Genomic DNA, 6085 nt, shown 5'->3' on the forward strand with positions numbered 1-6085 from the left:
AAAAAGCTTCTATCTATATACAAATCATTATATTTTACAAATCTCATTTTTGAAACAAAATTATTATTTAAAGCTTATTTATAAGTTTTATTTTTTGAATGGACTACTAAGTATTTCTTCAAGTTAGTCTAACTAACATTATTATGTTTTCCTTTAAAACCTTAATGATATTTTCAACCTATTTTCTTAAGGTTTAAACATTATATTTAATCTAAGTTAATTAACCTAAGTTGGTCGGATAACCGTAAGTTAACGGATTCTAAAGGATGCCTAACCCCTTCCCTTTAGAATAATATAGAGCCCTTACCTAGAATCACACCGGTTAAGCAGACTATTAACGGAGGTTTAGTTTTTAACTTTACCTTAGTTAACCTCTAGGTGTCCTAATTCACCGTTAAATTAATTAGGTGGCGACTCCTTAAAACAAATAAATAGGAATCACCAATACGTCATACCCCTAAATCGACCCGGTTAAAATGGGGTGTGACACCGGGTGACACTGTAGGTGAAGTGCTTCGAGTAGCTCCACTTGTGCCACCTTGGTATTGCACTTGAGGCGAATATGAGACCTCCCTACTACTTCCTTCAATTGCTTCCACCCTACTTCCCAAGTTTTCCATTCGACCACCCATGTTTTCCATTCGACCACCCATACTATCCACTTTATCGTTCAAGGCTTGTAAGGCTCTCATTACATCAACTAGTGTGAGTTCCCCGGTGGGAACTCGAGTTTCATCCTCCGTAGCCATGGTACCTATTAAGACACTCAACAAAGCAAGCAAACACGTTAGATTAGTAAAATCAACTCGCAATCGCACAAGTATGCACACCTTTGATTGCCTCACAAATTGCTTCCGCCAAAGATTGTGTGCTTGTTAATGTTGACTAGTCACAAGGGTTCAAATTCTACTCTTGGTCGGAATAGATTCTTGTTAGAACTAATGATTTTTTTTATTTTTTTTTGTTCCCTACCAAAGGATTAGGGACACAATACCATTAACTAAGGATCAAGAAATTTTTGTTTTTGAGAAATGGAATCAAAGAGAATTAAAGTTGGAAAAACCTGAAATGCGCAATATGCGACGGCTGTGCATCACATGCGACTCGCATGTGCAACATGCGAGGTCGATGTGCGTTTCGCAGATGATGCAACCAAGGTGTCAACTCTCTGTCACAGGATGCGAAACCATGTGCGACTCGCATGTGCTACATGCGATGGTGAGATGCGTCTCGCATATGAGGCAGCCAAATTTCAACTTTCTGTCACAAGATGCGACATAACCTGCGACTCGCAGGTTCAACATGCGATTCGCATGTTGTGTCGCATATGGGCCAATTCGATGATTTTTTTTTTCCGCAAAAATCAGAAATATTTGTCAACTTTTGGATCAAATGGCCCTTTGGAGAGCCTTCTTCCTTATGAAGATTTGAAGGTCTTCAAGAACACTTCAAAAATTCAACTACCCTCAAATCAACTCCAAATTGGCTCAAATTTCGGATTTAAGTTCTCTTTAATGTAGAGAACAAAGCCCAATAGGTTTCAACCTTCAACTTCACCTTCTTCAACAAGACCTACTTTCAAGTTCTTGAAGCTTTGAAGCTCAACAATGGTGGAACACAAACCCTAACTCCAAATTGACTTGAAATGGAAGATTTAGACTCTAGAAACACTAGGAAACTCTAATCTAACACTAGATTCAACAAAATCAACAATAAAATTCGTTTTTTTTTTTATTTCGGATTTTTTTTTTTGTTGAATCAAAACCCAAGATTAGATTTGGTTGAACAAACCTAAACTAAGCTCTGATACCAATTGATACAATATTCCATACGAAAATGAAGAAAAAAGGACAAGAAACATAAAGGATAGATAATTTGACACAACTAAAGATCCAAATTAGCAACCAAAGTTCTTGAATTAACTTGACCTCTAATTTAGGAGCTAAAGAGCACCAAACTCTTAGGATGACCAATAGGGATTTGATACCCTAATAACCAATCCTCTCACAAGATTCACAATCTCTAGCTTAGCAAGCTCTCAACACTCAAAAAGAGTTCACAATTTCAAGACATCCATATTCAACTTAGACTAAGTATTCTAAATGAAATAGACTACTATTTATACTAAGGTTCAAAAGAAGACAACTACACTATTACACTTTTACCCTTAATGAAGTAAGGGCCTTGTTTGGGTGTCTTCTTTTGGGAACAAAACTTGAATTTGCAAATCTTCAAGTAATAGTCACATTGCAAGTATGACCATCTTCCAACCTCTTCTCCAAACCATCCTCCCATACTATCATGAACACTTGCAATCCCCGGGAAGGTGTTAGAGTGTATTCAAGTATGTCCCTCCTCATGAACAATGCTTGCATAGCTTGAAGTTCCCTCGCTTGGCTCCTTGTAAAAGGTCTTGATGCCATTCGAGTTGTATCAATGTGCAAGTCCTTCTTCCGCTCCCTATACTGCTCCACCAATCTCCTTACAATATGAATGGCTTCTGTAGTCGAGCGCCCCGGCATGAATCCAAACTGGTTCTCTGAAATAGACACACCTCTCCTCACCTTCATTTCGACCACCCTTTCCCACACTTTTATAGTGTGACTTAGCAGCTTAATACCTCTATAGTTGTTGCAGCTTTGAATGTCACCCTTGTTCTTGTACACGGGAATCATTGTACTCAACCTCCATTCTTCCGGCATCTTCGTTGTCTTGAAAATGACATTAAACAACCCAGTCAGCCACTTCAAGCCTACCCTGCCTACATTCTTCCAAAATTCCCCAGGAATCTCGTCAGGTCCGGTCGCTCTTCCCCTACGCATCCTACGAACAACTCCCTTAACCTCCTCAACCTTTATACTCCTACAATATCCAAAGTTGCGACGCCTATCCGAGTGCTCCAAGTCTCCCAACACAATGTCTCTGTCCCCTCATTCGTTCAAGAGTTCATGAAAGTATGACTGCCATCTCTGTCTAATGTGAGAACACTTGGCCATCGTCGTCCTTGATGCACTTCACTTGATCCAAGTCGTGTGTCTTCCTCTCTCTCGCCTTGGCGAGCTTGAATAGCTTCTTATCCCCACCTCTGTCCTCTAGTTCTGCATAAAGGCGTTCAAAGGCAGCCGTTTTAGCTGCCGAAACTGCCAACTTCGCCTCCTTTCTCGCCATCTTATACTTTTCCCTGTTCTTCCGCTTCTCTTCATCATCCTTGCTATCTACCAACTTCACATATGCCTGCTTCTTTGCTTGTACCTTCCCTTGGACTTCTTCATTCCCTTAAAGATATTCTATGATTTTATTATTTAGTTTTTCAACTTTTTCTTTTGTTATATATTCAATTCAAAATTTCTGTATTCTGCACTCGAGAAATTCAAAATTTTATGTGTCATCAAAGTATATCCCGAATTTAGAGGTGTGCAAAAATTTATTTAATCGATAAATTGAACCAGCAAAGTTTTAAACACAACTGGTTTGACCTTCCAGAGTTAATAAAAACTTAAAAATCGAAAAACAAATTGGTAGTCCCATAAAAAATATGCTGCACAATGAACAAAAAATTTTGTCTTATAAAATTATTCAAAATGTTATTTTTTTTACCGATATCGAGTTATTGGGTTAATGAATTTTAAAAGATATTATAACTTTTTTTTATGGGACTACAATTTTATCAAACAGCTCTACTGATTTTCAATATAATAGCAGATGCATTTGTCTAACTTCTAATTAATTAACGTCTAACCGAACGTTCACGTTAAATTTTTTGTTTATTGTGCAACATATTTTTATGAGGCTACCAATTAGTTTTCGATCTTTAAGTTTTTATTAACTGTGAAAGATGTGGAAGGTCAAACCAGTTGCGTTTAAAACTTTGCCAGTTTAGTTTATCGGTTAAACCGATTTTGCACATCTCTAAATTCGGGCTCTACTTTGATGACACTTAGAATTTTGAATTTCTCAAGTGCAGAGTATAGAAATTTTGAATTGAATATATACCAAAAGAAAAAAGTTGAAAAATTAAACAATGAAATTGAAGAATATCTTAAAATAATTTTGATCTGCGTATAATAAAATTGATTTTAAAATTAACGAAAAACAAAAAGTGAGAAAAAAGAGGAAAGAGGAGAGAGAAAACAACAGAGGAAGAAATGGAGAGGATTGATGACTGAAGAGATAAGTGGTGGGTCCCTATTATTATTTGAATTAAATACTCCCTCACACACCATGTCATATCTATGCCTCACTCATGGTAAAATTTTTCGTTATATCCCATATTCGTAATGGTGAAACAGAAAAAAAGACAACAGGATATTATCAATAGAACCTGGCAGAATCAGATTTACATTTCTTCTTTTTGCTAGGGTAATTTTTTTATTTTTCTACCCCAAATCTAGGATTTCTACTTCCAGTTTTGCTCATGAATTGAATGTCTGTGTATCTTCCACGAAAATTAGCAACTTTGTAAACCAAAGAATCGGCTATCTGGTCATGATACTAACTATTTTTGTTGGTTACGTCCAGTCGTGAGACCCGTCAGAATTTGATTAGACTATAATGTGGGATTAGACTCGGATGGATTCCATGAGCAGAGCAATGATGTGGGATTTCTATCATCTCGATTGTATTTGTATGTGACATCTATAATGCAAGCAACACTGAGAAAGTCAAGAATCTTTAGAGAGACATGATTTGGCCTGAGGATTCATTCATTCACATCATTCCACGCTATTTTAATCATTTTCTCAAATCTATTCATTACCTCTTCTGATATACTCTCTCCGTCGCATAATAAGTGTCACCTTAGTCAAAACACACATATTAAGAAACAATAATGCAAGATAAAATTTACCAAATTACCCCTATATAATAAAAACAAATTACTTTTACCTCTTGTTTAGAGCATGTACAAGAAGTAAACCTTTTGACATTGAGAATCCAACAATACTAAGTTACTATTTGACTTTTGCAATCATCATTTATATGTTACTTTATTGTCCAAGGGTAGAATTGAAAAACTAGCCAATTTATTTCTTGGTTTCCTAAGGAGACACTTATTATGTGACAAAACTTTTTGGCTAAGGTGACACTTATTATGGAACGGAGGGAGTAGTATAATGTCTTATATAGCACTTCATTCTTGTTCCAATTTGACCTCTACTTTTTTCAACCCTAAAATGACAATAATTATAATAATGCAGGTATAAATATGTAATAAAAAAATAGTAGGAGTACTATGATTTTACTTCGTTTGTATGCTCAGCTCAATTATAAATGGTCTTGATTTATCAAATACAATATATACCTCATGATAATTAAGTTGCTATGTCATCAACAAACTCGATGTAATGTTACGTTCAGAAATATTTGAGTTTTTTGACAACCACTCAAAATCTTCCTCGATGGCACTTGGCAGATTAAGATTTCATGCCCAAGCATTTAAGATTTCATGCCCAAGCATGTTACTATTAAAAAAGTAACAAGTCATATGTGCTAACAATAAGGGCCGGTTTGGAAAGTCACCCAGGTAATTGGAATTGAGTGTAATTACACAGTTTAATCTGTTTGTTTGACCAAGTAATTACACAGTTAGGTGGAGTTAGGTGTAATTGAGAGGGTGTAATTACACTCTCCAATTCTCAAGGGGTTGGGGGGGGGGGGGGGGGGGGGGGAGTTGAGAATTGGGTGTAATTACAAGGTTATTTTTTAGTTTGTTTCTTTTTGTTTATTTTAATTTATTTTTATTTTTAGTTTATTTTTTATTTCTATTATTTTTATTTCTTTTGATTTTTAATTTATTTTTTAATTCTATTATTTTAATTTCCTTTTTATTTTTACTTTTTAAAATGTATTTTTCTTTTCATATTATTTATTTTTCATTTCCTTTCTTTTCATTCTCAACCTTTACTTCTTGTGGTTCCATGTAATTTCTCGTATTTTTTTATGTTATTCATTTAGCATAACCGTGTTATTATTCTAATTTTTGAAACTACACCTCTTAATATTGGAAAGAATGAGTCATTAACAAACTTGACATATAACGAGTGACGTTATTAAAGCAGAATTTTGTTGTGAATAAGGTTATAGACTT

The sequence above is a fragment of the Lycium barbarum genome, chromosome 6 (genome assembly GCF_019175385.1).
Source record: "Lycium barbarum isolate Lr01 chromosome 6, ASM1917538v2, whole genome shotgun sequence".
In the NCBI taxonomy this organism is placed as follows: Eukaryota; Viridiplantae; Streptophyta; class Magnoliopsida; order Solanales; family Solanaceae; genus Lycium; species Lycium barbarum.